Source organism: Homarus americanus, unplaced genomic scaffold (genome assembly GCF_018991925.1).
Source record: "Homarus americanus isolate GMGI-L3 unplaced genomic scaffold, GMGI_Hamer_2.0 scaffold50564, whole genome shotgun sequence".
Classification (NCBI taxonomy): Eukaryota; Metazoa; Arthropoda; class Malacostraca; order Decapoda; family Nephropidae; genus Homarus; species Homarus americanus.
The window spans coordinates 5,228,683-5,245,102 of NW_024715014.1; positions in this window are offsets into that span (position 1 = coordinate 5,228,683).

The following is a 16,420-nucleotide window of genomic DNA, read 5'->3' on the forward strand; positions in this document are numbered from 1 at the left end:
TGTTTACTAAAGCTGTTCTTCGTGATCAGCGGGGAGAGAGAGACTGGAGGGAGTACTGTAAGGAAGTCCAATGAAGGTCCGTCAAGAAAACTCTACTAGACATATCCCCCAAGGACGCCACCCTAGACCCTACTGCCGGAACAAGCAACAACAGTAGCCTCCTCTTGAACACCATTCACTGCCACCCTTGCCCTTAGAAAAACCCTTTTTCCTAACCTGTCAGCGTCTGAAACCCACCGCTGAAGGTGTTACGGACCCCACACATTGACCTCCTCCACTATGAGTTTCATTCACACATCCGTTTCTTGTGTCGGCGCGCTCACCTTCTCAACTCCCGCACATTCCTGAGGCTTACGATGCACAAAAAGTGAAGCTGACGGGAAGAAGAGCCGTGAGTGGCCACTATTGCCGAGGGTCACTTGAAGTACGAGTGTGGGGGATTGTGACACCACGGGAATGAAGAAAACGATCTTGTGCCTCGTGATGTACAGTATATGAGAAAAAGAGCGCGGTGAGCCGGGAAATGTAAAACACACTAGTTGGGTAATGTTCGGCTATGGATGGGGATAAGGTAGAAGTACAGGAGAAACACATTGCATTAAGATGAAGGGCTTACGTTGTGAACAAAACTTAAGAAGGTATATGATGAAGGGCAGGACAAGCTGTGACGGTTTAGCAGTGAGGTATAAGCTGGAGGTTCTCAGCCAGGCGTAGCCTCATAGCGCAACTTTCCACACGGCCATGAAAAATGGTCCCTTCAGGGTGGTCGCGCGCACCAAACTCATACATATATTAAACGCCTCCAAATGGCCAACTAGGCGAGCGACAGACCCGACGGCACCGCTTACAGCCCAAAGTTGCGTTGAAATGAAATATATCGGCCGTAACGAATCCCAGGGCAAGGGGGTAGGGGAGACGCAGGGATTTTTCCCCGTGGGGATTTGGCCACGATTTACACAGCATAAAGGTGTAGAATTTTATAAGTTATCTTGAGTATGTTATGAGTGGGTTTGTAACCGCCGAGTTGCAGAATAATATTTTACCCCCTCTTTTTTTCCAACGTGATATATGACGGAAAGGATGTGAAGGGTATGTGAGGCGAGCTTGTGTCTTGACCAGGGCAAGGTGAAGCCTCGCGCCGCGGAACGGATCCATTAGTGCTGTCTTTGTCCACCAGGGCAGCGCCACCATCGCTGCGGTAGGTGACACTTGGGGAAATATTTTGATTGGCCAGACTTCGATTAGTCCCGCGTGACTCTACCTTTGGGTGAGGATTGGGGAGTCAAAGTCCCATTCTAAGCTAATATTTACGCTCCGTGTTCCCCCAGTGACCAGCGGCGGGGTGGTCCACCAGAACACTACTGGCTGATCATAGTCTTCCAGTAACTTGTGATGTTATTTGTATGATCCGTCGATTATCCCCACAACCCCTTGGTCTGCCCGTATCACTATCTACATCACTGCGACAGTCTCCGCATTTAATTCATTAACCTTGTACTGCTTCTTCCCGTAGATATTACTTGGTTCCACAACACTGTATCGAGCTACCTTGCTGGTGACTCATACCGATCAATCTTTTCCCCATACTCAGTGTTCCTTCTCCTTGTTGTGTTGCTGCTGCCTCACAGGGTGGTACTCAGTGTTCCTTCTCCTTGTTGTGTTGCTGCTGCCTCACAGGGTGGTACCGAGCCCTCCACCGCCACAATGTGAACCTCACCCCGTGTTCCATACTGTAGTGTACAAGGACTTACGATGTTGACCTTTAAGCATTAGATATTCTTCAAAATTAAATGAAAAACTTAGAATAAATAACGGCCAACCAATGATCAAATATATGGATAAATTCACTGTTATATCTTCTTACAGTAGCGAGGCTTGTTGATACGGTCATGGTGTGTGTTCTTGACGGACCCAAACAGAGCCATCAGACACCTTAAGTAGGAATGAAACTTGAAGATGTAGATGTTACAGGTGAAGGTGTGGGGGTACAGGTGAAGGTGTGGGGGTACAGGTGAAGGTGTGGGGGTACAGGTGAAGGTGTGGGGGTACAGGTGAAGGTGTGGGGGGTACAGGTGAAGGTGTGGGGGTACAGGTGACGGTGTGGGGGTACAGGTGAAGGTGTGTTCGCTTTAGCCTAATTTCTTAAAAAAAAATTTTAATGAAGAATTAAGATAAGGTTTCGTTATTTGTGCGAGTAGTGAAGATGTTAAGGGAACGATTATCTACCTGGTGGAAATATTTATCATGCAGGACAAATAGTCATCAGTCAGGTCAAGAATAGATGTTATGCTGATTAAAAACTGGAATTATTTTTTTTTGTTCATAAGTAAAGTTAACGCTCACAGGATCAATTTGCTCGAGTATTTGTGTTTGTTTATATTCCTGGACAATATACAGGACTCCATACCGACCCACCATTTATCCTTCACAAAAAAATGCGGATGGAAAAATGTGTAAAAGGGCGGAGGAAACGCTCAAGAAACCTTAAGGCGATTTATTAAATGGTCTGTCGTGTTTATTTCTCAATGGAGAGGAAATGATGGTTGAGGCGAGAAGACCCAGATGGCCGTGCTCCTCACCCCCAGCCACAAAGACCGCCATCACACACAGCCAGTCAGGGACACACACGGTGAGGGACACAGCCAGTCAGGGACACACACGGTGAGGGACACAACCAGTCAGGGACACACACGGTGAGGGACACAGCCAGTCAGGGACACACACGGTGAGGGACACAACCAGTCAGGGACACACACGGTGAGGGACACAGCCAGTCAGGGACACACACGGTGAGGGACACACAGTCAGACACACACGGTCAGGGACACACACGGTGAGGGACACAACCAGTCAGGGACACACACGGTGAGGGACACAGCCAGTCAGGGACACACACGGTGAGGGACACAACCAGTCAGGGACACACACGGTGAGGGACACAGCCAGTCAGGGACACACACGGTGAGGGACACAGCCAGTCAGGGACACACACGGTGAGGGACACAACCAGTCAGGGACACACACGGTGAGGGGACACAGCCAGTCAGGGACACACACGGTGAGGGACACAACCAGTCAGGGACACACACGGTGAGGGACACAGCCAGTCAGGGACACACACGGTGAGGGACACAGCCAGTCAGGGACACACACGGTGAGGGACACAACCAGTCAGGGACACACACGGTGAGGGACACAGCCAGTCAGGGACACACACATGACATGCAGTTATTAATTTACGCCGCCTTTATGGGCAATCTCATCTCTCTCTGTGTAATAATAGTCATATATAGTGTAAATAGTTTGGTCACCCGCCTCATACATCCACGTCTGGTTAATAACTCGCCCGAGGTCCTGCCACCTGTCACAACGATGCTCTAACCTAACCTAACCTAACCTAACCTAACAACATTATTAACCTGGACTGAGGTACTGTATCATTAACTAAGAATATTAACTCGCAGATACAGAAAATAAGACTTAAATGTTAATAAAGTTTATATATAACACAATGATACAGAAGTCACCAATGGTTAAAAACTAATTTACAAACCGGTAAATAAGCCCACAGATAGATAAACATACACTAACAATACTTTTAATCTTTTATGTTCCAAAATATCCTCCAAATTCCCACGTCTTCTGTGAAAATGGACCCCCCCCCCCCACCAAAAAAGCCTTAAAGAATGGCAGCGTAAACCTTAAAAAGACGACGATGGGCCAACTGAGCCGTCCTCGACCAAACCCGGGGTGAGAAAAGTAGCAATTAATCTGGTGTAATGAGAGACACAGCCACCTGATGAAGACGTATGTAATCCTCACGACACAGCGGCTTCCTTTATGCCTCACTTAAGCTGACGTGACCATAAAGGGTGATTGTGTTTACCGGAGGTGGCGGTGTGGGAAGGGGAGGGGGGGCTGGGCTGGGCAGGGCTGGCTTACCCTGCTCAGCCGCTCTCTTAATCTTTGAAACAGTTATTATTGCTTCCCGGCGATAGTGTTTTTTGGGGGAGTTTTTTATAAGAATGGGATATTTTTGGTTTATTTCTACTGGCTGTAACAGCTGGTGCATGAAATCTGGGGGAGATTTTAGCGAATATTTCCCTAGTATTACTTTAACTTGTTGTAACTTAATTGGAGCTTATCAATTTATGCTATAACACAAATTTTCAGGAATTAACAGGTTGGGTAACTAATGGTCCTCCGTTCACACTTTCATCCAAATTTGTAAACAATAACAGCGAGAGTACAGGTCACGAGTCCCGTCCTAACCGAGTACGTGGTTGAGGACTGACACAGTGGTAGTACGACTAAACACTACGACACAGCTGGCGTCGTGTACGGTTGCTGTTTCTGGCATAACAAAGTTGAGCTAATTATGATGTATCTTCGGTAAACACTGCTGTGTTGGCTGTGGCGGAGCCGAAGTGGAGCACAGCTGGAGCCTCCCTATATGTGAGTTGTGGTGATGTGTTCCAGTTTCCTCCCTCCTCCCCTAACGTAAACCTCAAAACTCACTCTTTTCCTCAACACTCATCTCCCCAGAAGCATCTCTATGGCCTAACACACATCTTCACTACAAAGGTCCAAGACGACAATCTGGCCGACAGTTGTTCTCTGAGACACCTAATACCCGCCCACCCCCTCAACATCCACCTCAACACCCCCTCAACACCCATCAAGACCTGCCCTTTTCTCCCGGCCGGATAACAAGCAATTACTGTCTGGGTTGCTGGGGAGAGTCCCCCCTTCACTTAAGATGTAAGGTTAGGGTCAGGTCAGCACTATGTTGTATGTGTGTTACGTAACTCTCCCCCCGGTGGTAGTGTCATATGTTATCACACTTGTCACACACGTATTGGTATCATATCTTACCCGAGTGTTGTCGTCACCCCTAGAGCTCCTCATAACACTGTCGACACATCCATCCTGACCGACCTCAGAGATCTTTAATGATTAATTCTGGGTCTAGATACGCCTGGCAGCCCATAGAGATAATACAAGTGTTTATAATGGATTAATTAAGTATATTGAAGCTTTATATTCATACACAGTGGACAGGTGAGGACGATTTACCCTCAGTTGAATTTATATATTTTTTGCCTCAGTGCATCGGCCGGGGTCGTGTACATTGTGTAAATCACCTGAATCAAATATGAAGGATTCCTTATTTACTGAGGGTATTTTGTGGAGTAATGGAGGTACTTTGTTTGGTCTAGAAATACGCCATCATCATCGTCTTGATAACTTTGCTACTATGAAAATGGGTTTATATATGGGTTCTTGTTTCGTAACGTACAGTGAACGGAAAACCCTGAAATTATTAATAAGAAAAGTTAGGTTAGGTTTGTGTGATGATAAGAGTCAGTGTATATAAACAAGACCTAGACTGTAATGGCGACAGTATCCCCAACATATTATAGAAAGTACTTCCTTGGACTCAACAACATAAACGTCCTCTCTTGAAGTACTCACAGTTACCTTGGACTCAACAACATATACGTCCTCTCTTAAAGTACTCACAGTTACCTTGGACTCAACAAACACGTCTGAGCTCCTTGGCCAAACACGGCACCATGTAAGCTGGTTATAGGTTTAAGAAGGAATTATCTGTATTCAATGAAGCGTTTGTGACTGAGAAGCATTAAATCCGTTGCTGCTGCCGGTCATGGGCGTCACGTGGGTTGTATCACCTTATAATACTCAAAAATATAAACCACACGGGCTATTTGTCTATTTTATCCGTTGCTATTTAACCTAGATTCTACAGCAGTTTATAGTGTCCAGCTATTTATATGTCCTATTTTACTCTACAGGATTGGTTATCACTTAAGGTTATTCCCCAAAGTTAATGTTGATCAGCGTGTAATGATAACTGTGGTAAGATATTAACAAGTAACAATAAAGTATAAACAAACTGAACGGATTATTTGTAGCTCATTTTTATTCTAATGTAAAGTGCATAGTGTAGTGTATTATTATTATTATTATTATTATTATTATTATTATTATTATTATTATTATTATTATTATTATTATTATTATTGTTATTATTATTATTATTATTATTATTATTATTATTATTATTATTATTATTATTATTGCTGTTGTTGTTGTTGTTGTTGTTGTTGTTTCGAGTGTGGAGGATGGAACTGACGACTGAGTTGCATTGATGGAGGGAATCAGTCTCACATCTCCCTAACTCACTCGTCACCCTTCTCTCTCTTTAACATTTTTCCCCTTTTATCATATTTTTTTATGGTCATCCTCATACTCTTTCTCTTGTTTTTAATTTTATTTATCTTTCCATTATATTTTGATTAATCTCTCTCTCTCTCTCTCTCTCTCTCAAATAGTTAGATTGTATCACTCTCTCACTCTTCCTTTCTCTCATCTAGTCATGTGTCTCTACCTCACCCTTCCCTCTTCTCTCTCTCTCTCTCTCTATGTGTTTCTCTCCCATCTCCCTCTTCCCTTACCCCTCCTGCCTGGGTGAACATATTGTACTGCCAGTTGTCAAACTCGACCACACCTTGTGGAAAATGGATGGCTCAATATCACAATTGTACGTTACCATCACGGCCGAAAATTCCCCCCCCCCCCTTGGCCGTAATAACCCCGCTATGATAACCCAAGGAAGATAAAAACAACAAGATACTAGATTAATTTGTTAATGTACCCCCTATAAATTGTCTACTAGTATCATAGAAAACGGGGCGATTTGTTTACATTTGGGGGCCGTTTGTCGAAGGGTGATTTTGGTACTGGAATCTTCGCCTTGTGGGTCGGGAGGAACAAAGGAGCAGTGTGTATGGACGTCAGCGGGACAATTGGAGATATTTTATGGCGCCACAAATGTTTGGCCAAAATGTTGAGGTGGATATATGTGGTGGAATTTATTGTGTATATATAGATGTGTGTGTGTCATGTTAGTGTGGTGTTATTTATGTGTTGATGACAGGGTAGTGGTGACGCCTGGCTGGGTCTTCACCACACACACGCGGGAAGGGAAGAGAAATAAGGAAGGGACAGAGACGTAGAGAAAAGGAAGCAAAATAAAATAAAAACCGATTATCTTGCTCGACATTGTTGTATATAAAGTTGGATACAGTTGTAATAATCGAAATTCGTTGAAATCCGGCTAAGTTACTATTAAATAAGTTCTGCAATATTGTTGAGGAATCAAAATACGATATCGGTGATGAAATCTGACCAGAGTGAATACATTAATCAGCTAACTAACTCTCCCCCCCTCCTACGCAACTACCTACGCGCCTTTGTCTATATAGAGCTTAACAACCAGTAATATATAATGTGAGCAAAAATAAATGACTTAATATAGATCAGTGACCCGTCTCTGCTAAAATAAGACTGGGGTCAGTGGTTTGTTTTGTCGATCACCAGAGATGTGGCGGCTAGGGGGGGGGGCGTTGATTGTTAACATAACTTTTCGTGTACAGTATACCGTGAGACCGTGCAAGAAAAACTCACTTTTACCAGAGAGAGAGAGAGAGAGAGAGAGAGAGAGAGAGAGAGAGAGAGAGTTGTTGGATCACCTGAAGATTAGACACCCCAGCTTAGGTTTAAACACCCAAGCACTGTGTCGGAGGAGGGGGTTAGGTTAGGTTAGGTTATTGTAAAGGATGGTTTAGGGTGTTTAATTACCAGGTGAAATAAGCTTAGGTGTCTAATCTTCAGGTGAGTCCTTTTGTCTTGTGTATAGCATGATGTGAATCGTAGCAACATGACAACACCACAAGATCTACAGCAGCCACTTACAAGAACCTGCTTCGTTACCTTCACTATGGCGGTGTACGAAGTTTGTTTCAGTGAAGATAATGGTCCTGTGGGTGATTGGCCGCGAGCCTTCTATGGGAGAGGTATCAAGTTATGGTAAGGAAGACATTTCTCCTTGAAAAAAAAATATGAGCCTCGCTGTTTATTTCCTTTTCATTGGGAACATGGGAGTCTACAGCCTCTAGCCAGCATCAGTTTGGGAACCGCATTTACTATTCTTGTTATCTGTTATCTTACTGATCTTTTCCTCTTTACCTGGCTGTCTTCATCCCACCTGTGTCACTAATTAATTCTACTTCTCGTTTACCTTTTTATTTATTTGATTATGAGTTATATTTCTCAATGTTTGTGTTGGAAGAAAATCTCTCCAAGACGGGTACATAAAGTCATCTTGTTATACGATAGAATAAAAAATAATCTATTGGAATTATATATTAAAACAGTGAAGTGAAACATTAGACACATAATTTCAATTGGTATGTAAAAGGTAGTGTGGTGGGAGGGGATTACTACGTTAGACAAAAGTGAAGAAAGTGTGGGTCAGCCTCGCCCGCTCCCCACTCACACCATCAGACATGTAAACAAAGTGGGCAGTGAGGCAGACGTTCAGTAATACCACCCATTCATCACCTGCTTATTAATCCCTATTTAAGGCTAGTAAGAAGATTACCTCACCACGAAGGAGTCATCCAGTACCTTTCCTTCTCATATCCTCGTCACCATCTGTAGGAGGTAGATAGTCTTCATGGACTACTACAGGAATGCGGGAATCATGGTAAGGGGCCGTACTCCAAGACCGCACATGTTAGGTGTTCATCTCCAGAAGTAAGAGATTTATATGAAGGGAAATAATACAAGAGTGATAGATAGTTATATACGGCAGAGAGGAACCAGTGTTTGTATGACTGGTACACCTCCACCTGGCTACCTCCCCACCTGGCTACCTCTCCACCTGGCTACCTCTCCACCTGGCTACCTCCCCACCTGGCTACCTCTCCACCTGGCTACCTCTCCACCTGGCTTTCTCCCCACCTGGCTACCTCCCCACCTGGCTACCTCTCCACCTGGCTACCTCCACCTGGCTTTCTCCCACCTGGCTATCCTCTCCACCTGGCTACCTCTCCACCTGGCTACCTCCCCACCTGGCTACCCCTCCACCCTACCTCTCCACCTGGCTTTCTCCCCACCTGGCTATCCTCTCCACCTGGGCCTCCCACCTGGCTACCTCTCCACCTGGCTACCTCTCCACCTGGCTTTCTCCCCACCTGGCTATCCTCTCACCTGGGGCTTTCTCCCCACCTGGCTACCTCCACCTGGCTACCTCTCCACCTGGCTACCTCTCTGGCTACCTCTCCACCTGGCTACCTCCCCACCTGGCTACCTCCCCACCTGGCTACCTCTCCACCTGGCTACCTCTCCACCTGGCTTTCTCCCACCTGGCTACCTCCCCACCTGGCTACCTCCCCACCTGGCTACCTCTCCACCTGGCTACCTCTCCACCTGGCTTTCTCCCCACCTGGCTATCCTCTCTACTCCTGGCTATCCTCTCGGCCTACCTCTCTCCTAGGCTGTTCCTCCACCTACCTCCTCCTTCACCCAGCTACTCCTCAACTTTACTGGACTTCCACCTGACTTCCCCCACCTCTTGCTGCTGAATGATGGCGGGCCAACAGACCATCGCTGAAGACAAATGATCAAATAAAGGTAATGCGTTAAGTATACCAATTCCTGTATACCAGAAAGATCATTACTTTATTTTGTGTTGACGTTACTTCTCAACGGCCGCTCCTCCGCCATCTATACTGGTGGTACAGCAGTGTGAGGTGCAGTATTGTGGTGTTGTGGTGCAACAGTTTGAGGTGCAACAAAGTGTGGTGCAGTATTGTGATGTAACCGTCTAAAATGCCAGGCATATCATTGTGGTACAACAGCTAGGTGTAGCACGGGGTGCGATGGTACGAGGTGATCAAGTTGAGTAAAGTGTAGCATTGTGGTGCAACGGTGTAAGGTGCAGCATGGTAGTGGAAAGCCTGATGGTGTATCATGGTGGAGAGCCTGATGGTGTATCATGGTGGAGAGCCTGGTGGTGTATCATGGTGGAGAGCCTAATGGTGTATCATGGTGGAGAGCCTGATGGTGTATCATGGTGGAGAGCCTGGTGGTGTATCATGGTGGAGAGCCTGGTGGTGCAGGAGGGCTCGTGGGAGAGCGTCATGACCCGCCGGGGCCCCGTCGAGCAGTCTCGCCTGGTCACAAAGAACATCCGTGGCTGGAGCTGTCGCAGGACTAGTCGAACACCGCCACTGACACCCTGGCGCTGCTGGGGGTGCCTCCCCCTCCCTGGCTCCTTCACTCATTATTACCTGCCATACAGAGTTATGGCTGCCCTTAACCTAGTATCTGAAGAGGATAGGAGAGACCCATCAAGGCGCGTCATGCGTCACATGCAAATCCCGGTGTAAGTATACACAGAGGCCCATTTAGCGGGGGCGGTCGGTGCTTTTCAAGCTCATTGGCGGTTCCTCAAGGTCTATGGCGCGGCTAAGACTTATGGGACCGACTGCCCACACCTCTGAGCATTACACGCAGTCAAAAGGCTAATAAATTTGTTTTCAGACTGGGATACAATACGAGACTCCGCCAGGGTGCGCTGTTTGCAAGCTGTGAGCTGGCGCGCTTTCTTTGGACGGGAAATGACGTATGTATACAACTCGTCCGATTCTATTTTCTTTGACTAGACACTTGGTTTTTAAAGGGTTTACACCACACAGTGAATGTTTTCGTGGAGTTGTAACCAAAGTCTTGCCATGTTGTGCTCGCCGACTTTGATAAACGGGCGAATATGACCAGGCAATAATTATGATCCTAGTTATCCTGAAAGCATCTGTACCTAATGATGAATGAAGCCGAATCTTATAGGCTAAGGCGACGTATCGGATCAGACAAAAGCGCGGGAAAGTGGTTGGTGGCGAGAGATTAATGGCGGCATCGTCAATACCATCTAATGGAGGCGACAGCTGTGTTCGAAACTTTGATCGAGTTTGTTAAAATATTTGACCTGAATGATACTAAATCTAAAGAACAAATATAAATAATTATAAATGACAGAAACTTATTTCATATCAGAAGTAGACATACGCTAACCCACTTGGAAGTAAAATCAGACTACATAATTAGCGGTTGAACTATACAGAGGTCAGAGTGCAAGGATACGGACGCATTGAAGGTAACATCTCCATCTTGGGCTCCGGGGGGTGGGCCACGTTTGGATGCTTGTCCTAACCTAAGTTTTCACAGCTCGACCAACACATTTTCATAAACGTTCAGTGTGATTTATCCTATTATCTGCTACCCATTGAAGGTGTCCGTGATGAGGCGGCCCGCGTACAGCCTTCTTAATTTGACCCCGTTATTACGACTACGATGACTTCTTGAGAGTAAAACTTGACTGGGAGCGAGATGATCTGTTTATCCTGGGACCACGACACACACGCACACACACACATACACACACACACACACACACACACACACACACACATACACACACACACACACACAACACACACACACACACACACACAACACAAAGATTAGAAGAAAATTGTTTCATTTGCTTTTCGTCTGTAACATTTTGGTACTAGTGAACTGAAGTCTGCCTGTAGTCTCAAAATACAGACGATAAGACGGCTATTGTGGGTATCGTGGACGGTCCTGCTGTAGGGTGACGGGAGCCCTCTGGTACATCCTCCTCCCTCACTCCCTCACTCTCCCTCACTCCCTCACTCTCCCTCACTCCTTCACTCTCCCTCACTCCCTCACATCGTTATTCTCTTTACTCCTAATTTACTACTCATCTCTGTCTGCTGTAGATAGCATTGTTAACTACAAGGTGAGATAGGGTGGGCGTGGTGATGTAGAGTGAGGGTGGGCGTGGTGATGTAGAGTGAGGGTGGGCGTGGTGATGTAGAGTGAAGGTGGGCGTGGTGATGTAGAGTGAAGGTGGGCGTGGTGATGTAGAGTGAAGGTGGGCGTGGTGATGTAGAGTGAAGGTGGGCGTGGTGATGTAGAGTGAAGGTGGGCGTGGTGCTGTAGAATGAGGGTGGGCGGGAGTTATGGGCGGGGTAGGGTCACACTTTAATACTATAGGATGAGAAGACAGGTAACCAAACAGTACCGTTGGGGGGGTGAGGGGTGTGGGGGGTTGGGGAGGGGAGGGGTGTGGGGGTGGGAGGGGAGGGGGTGGGAGGGGAGGAGGGTTTATGGGTCGACGAAGGACTTGCGGATAATATAATTAATATGATTTGTTGTAAATCATGGGATTAGCGCCGCTGTAAGTCGTTTTATGGTGGAAATAAACCACCATGGCACACCATTCCCGGCACCATCTCGTGAAGCTTTAGAGCAACTTGGGCCATTCTGAGTGTCCTTGTGGGGTACCTTTCACAGCCAGCGGGTCTTAATTCCCCGATAGAAAATTTTATCTGTGACCATCTCCTTTTTAATGCTGATTTTTATATATATATTTTTTCTACACTTACTAATCCAGTAACTTTAAAATATAAATTACCGTAGGTTGGCGGTATAGAGCTGTACACGTCATCACCAATGTCTTGTATAATATCAACATAAACGTAATAAAATATTCATATTATTTCGTTTTACCTGACCGAGGATTTTTTTTTTACTGACCGACTGCAGACCAACTGTGTTCTCTTCATTATGTCGTCAGAAACATTCCCGTCTCATTTTGTTCATTTCCTCTCGGAGATATTTTTACGCTGGTGTCCATGTGTGGCAGCTGAATTGAACGAGGCCTAAATAGATAGAGACAACGACCATCCAGGGCCGGACATGGGCCAGACACCCGGACATTGTGTTAGGGTACAAGGAACTAATTAGAAACCTTACTACACATATGGCCGTGTCTGTTTTGTGCTTACGTATAGCTACAGTCATCACTTGTAATGGTCACGGGGGGGTTAAGTCAATTGATAGTCTTGTGTGTTATGTGACCAAGCTTATGCTCATCCTAATTGAAATAATCCGCCATAATGAGATTTTCGTTTGTTTGTTACGTGTTGCTGTCGCTTCCTAAATTAAAAGAAAACCCACATGCCAAAGACAGACTGGTTATTTTCCACCACACCAGAACTCGGGATGGCTGTCCTAACGAGCCCATCTGCTGGTCTGCTATTGTTCTCCTGGATGTTTTAGGGGGGGGTGGGTGGGTGGGTGGGAGGGGGTGGACTTTTTACTCTGTGTGTCCTCGGTGTGTGTAGGTGGGGGGACACACACACAGAGACACACCTCTTGCTTGTAGTTAAGGTGTAATGATGGTAGGTGTTCGCGGCGGTATCGTTTGAGAAGTTCCACCGTAAGCGAGAGTGAGGGACCTTGGTCATTGCTCAGTGATGTGTTCTAATGAGTATTTATTACCTCCTGATTATGTACCACCTATAGTTGATTGTATTGCCTTATTAATAGTTATGTAATTAGTGTTATTGGATGGCCTTACAAATTGACTTAATCTCTCATCCCAACAGTCTCAAGAGTGTCATAAAAACCACTTCTTCCCTGAGCTAACACCAACCTTCCCACGCTCGTGTTAAAAGGAATTCAACTCCTCCCCCAAAAGAAACACGTCTGGCGTCTCGACACCTCCCGAACATTCGAATGGGACCAATAGGCCATAAAGAATAATTTAAGACCTCGACTGTAACTTGATATGATTCGCATAACGTCCGGATCCTATGCGGCGGCGCTCTCCCTGCAGCCCCTCGCACCTTGAATACCAATGGTGGAGATCACTGGCGGCTACGTCACCCCCGCCCACCCCGCCTATGTCCACCTGTGCTCCTTATCCTGTTCTAATGCGACAGGTGTCTTTATTATTCTAATGGCACAGCTGTCTTTATCCTCTTAATGTGACAGGTGTGGAATTAAGCGGATTGTTTTTCATCTATAGTTACTGTGTAGCCTTAGTGTTTGTGCTGACTTAACTGTACAGTACTGTACGTCTGTTGAGATAGTGTACAGGTGTTTAACACATCGTTAAATTATATGGAAGAGTGTACAGTTGTACGATGTACTCTTACTGAGTACAGTTAGAGGATTGTACTCTTACTGGGTTATTTACTGCCTGGGTGTTCAGCCTCGGCCACTAGATTTATGGAGGCACTCGGGCGTTTATCATTATGAACACACACACACACACACACACACACACACACACACTGTCAGACTACATGTATACATACTAGAGTACGTCAGCAAATCAGCTCGCTTTTCCTCCATCATGGATTTGTTATCATCTGTTAGGAATCAGGTGAACTAGAGTTGTGTGAGGACGGAGGTGTTTATGAGTAAAGCACCTCACAAGACTGTCGAAGTGGGTAAGTAATGAGAGCAAGGATCCAGCCAGTACTGTGGGATCCAGTACATACCCGAAGCATTAATAAGATGTCATGCATTCTTGTACGATTCTTCTGGTAGACGCGAGAACCTATTCATTTACGACAGCTTGAGTCACAAACACAACGTACGTCACCAGGGTGACGACACTTGATTATGGCTCATGTCTAGTGTAAGGGTGTTGACACAGTGACATTCCTAGATGATAAAACACGTAATGGCGGGGAACAGAAGCTCACACGAAAAAATAAATAAAAACAGAGACGATCTCTCTCACTCTCTCAGCAATCCTCTAGTATTCCTCACAACTTTCTCTCAGTCATTTCCTACCCTCCTGATCCCCCCGTATACCCTGTCAATCCTCTCCTCCCTTGCATCCTTCCATCCTTCATTTATCTCCACCCCCTCCCTATTCGATTCACCTCCCACCCAGGGTAAGGAGGCCCACGGGAGCCATTACTCGACGTCCTGCTGCCCCGTCCCCCCGGCCGGTAATTATTGCACTGTGTATGCAAATCAGATCACGGAGCGAGTGAAATTGGCCGATAGTGTAATTAAGCCAACCCCGGGTGACCCATTAGCGCCGTGACCGAAGATGGCCTATTACTGTCGTCCGCTAAATATCCTTCTCTTATTTATCATTGGCGGCGCACACACACACACACGCACACACACACACACACACACACACACACACACACACACACACACATTACCCCGCAGCTAGAGTGAAGAAAAATACCACGATTTCTTTGTGTTTGTGAAGCTGCAGTCAGGGGTTAGGGATCTTTGAATCGGGGCTAAAAGGCTCTAAGACGTGGTTAGAGGCTCCTGAGTCGGGGTTTCTGGAGCTCTGAAATGGTTATGATGAGGAGGTTCCCATATCGGGGGAAGATCACAACCCTGGTGACTTGGCAATATTTATATGTCTGTCTGTATGTATGTATGTATGTATGTATGTATGTATGTATGTATGTATAACTTATATGAGGTTATTATTATATCAAGAGCAAGTTAGAGTAATGACTTTTGATTGTAAGGGTTGGTGGTGGTGCTGATGGTAATGGTAGTTGTGGTGGTGTAGTGGTGACGCGGTGTGGTGGTGATGTGGTGGTGATGGAGCTGTGGTATAAGTGAATTATGGGATGAGAGAGAGGGTTAGTGTGGCCCCCAACAGTGACAGTCATAGGCCCGTTGATGACTCTCTTCTCCGTCGGGCAGGTCCTGCACCCCGCTGCTTCTCTAGTATAACTAAAGTCTTGGCCAGATTTGTTTTTACTCCATAATATAATAATCTCGTAGGTGGAGTAACGACACGACCTGGAGATACACGGAGGAGACGCTGTAGGTGGTGGTAGTGGTGTGTGAGGAGATCATAGGAGACCCGACCAACGAGGGTGAGGAGACCAGGTCGACGGGGTAACTCACGTCTTCGGTCGCCTGACAAGTTGATTTTTATCTCCAAGTGACATCTCAATCTGACTTATTTTGACCTGACTTGGGAGGGGGGTCACGTGCCGCCCGCTGAGCTAACTAACTACCCTTACTCTCCCCTACTACACATGCTACACACCTTGCTACACCCTGCTACACCCTACACACCCTGCTACACCCTACTACTCACCCTGCTACACCCTGCTGCACACCTTGCTGCACACCTTGCTACACCCTGCTACACCCTACTACACACCCTGCTACACCCTACTACACACCCTACTACACACCCCTACTACACACCCTGCCTACACACCTGCTACACTACACACCCTGCTACACCCTACACACCCTGCTACACCCCTACACCCTACACACACCTGCTACACCCTACTACACACCCTGCTACACCCTACACACCCTGCTACACCCTACTACACACCCTACCCTACACACACACCCTCTACACCCCTACCCACCCTGCTACACCCTACACACACCCTACTACACACCCTACACATACCTTCTACTGCTCAACACTAAAATAGCCAACACAATCCAGGTTGATGTGTTGGTTGTGTCATAAATGTTCACAGGTGTGTTATTCCAAAGCCGATTAATACAGGTTAATTATAATGTTTACTGTACCTAGTGATGGTGTGTGTGTGTGTGTGTGTGTGTGTGTGTGTGTGTGTGTGTGTGTGTGTGTGTGTGTGTGTGTGTGTGTGTGTGTGTGACGCCGCCTCCCTAGCACCCCGGGACACACTATTGATGA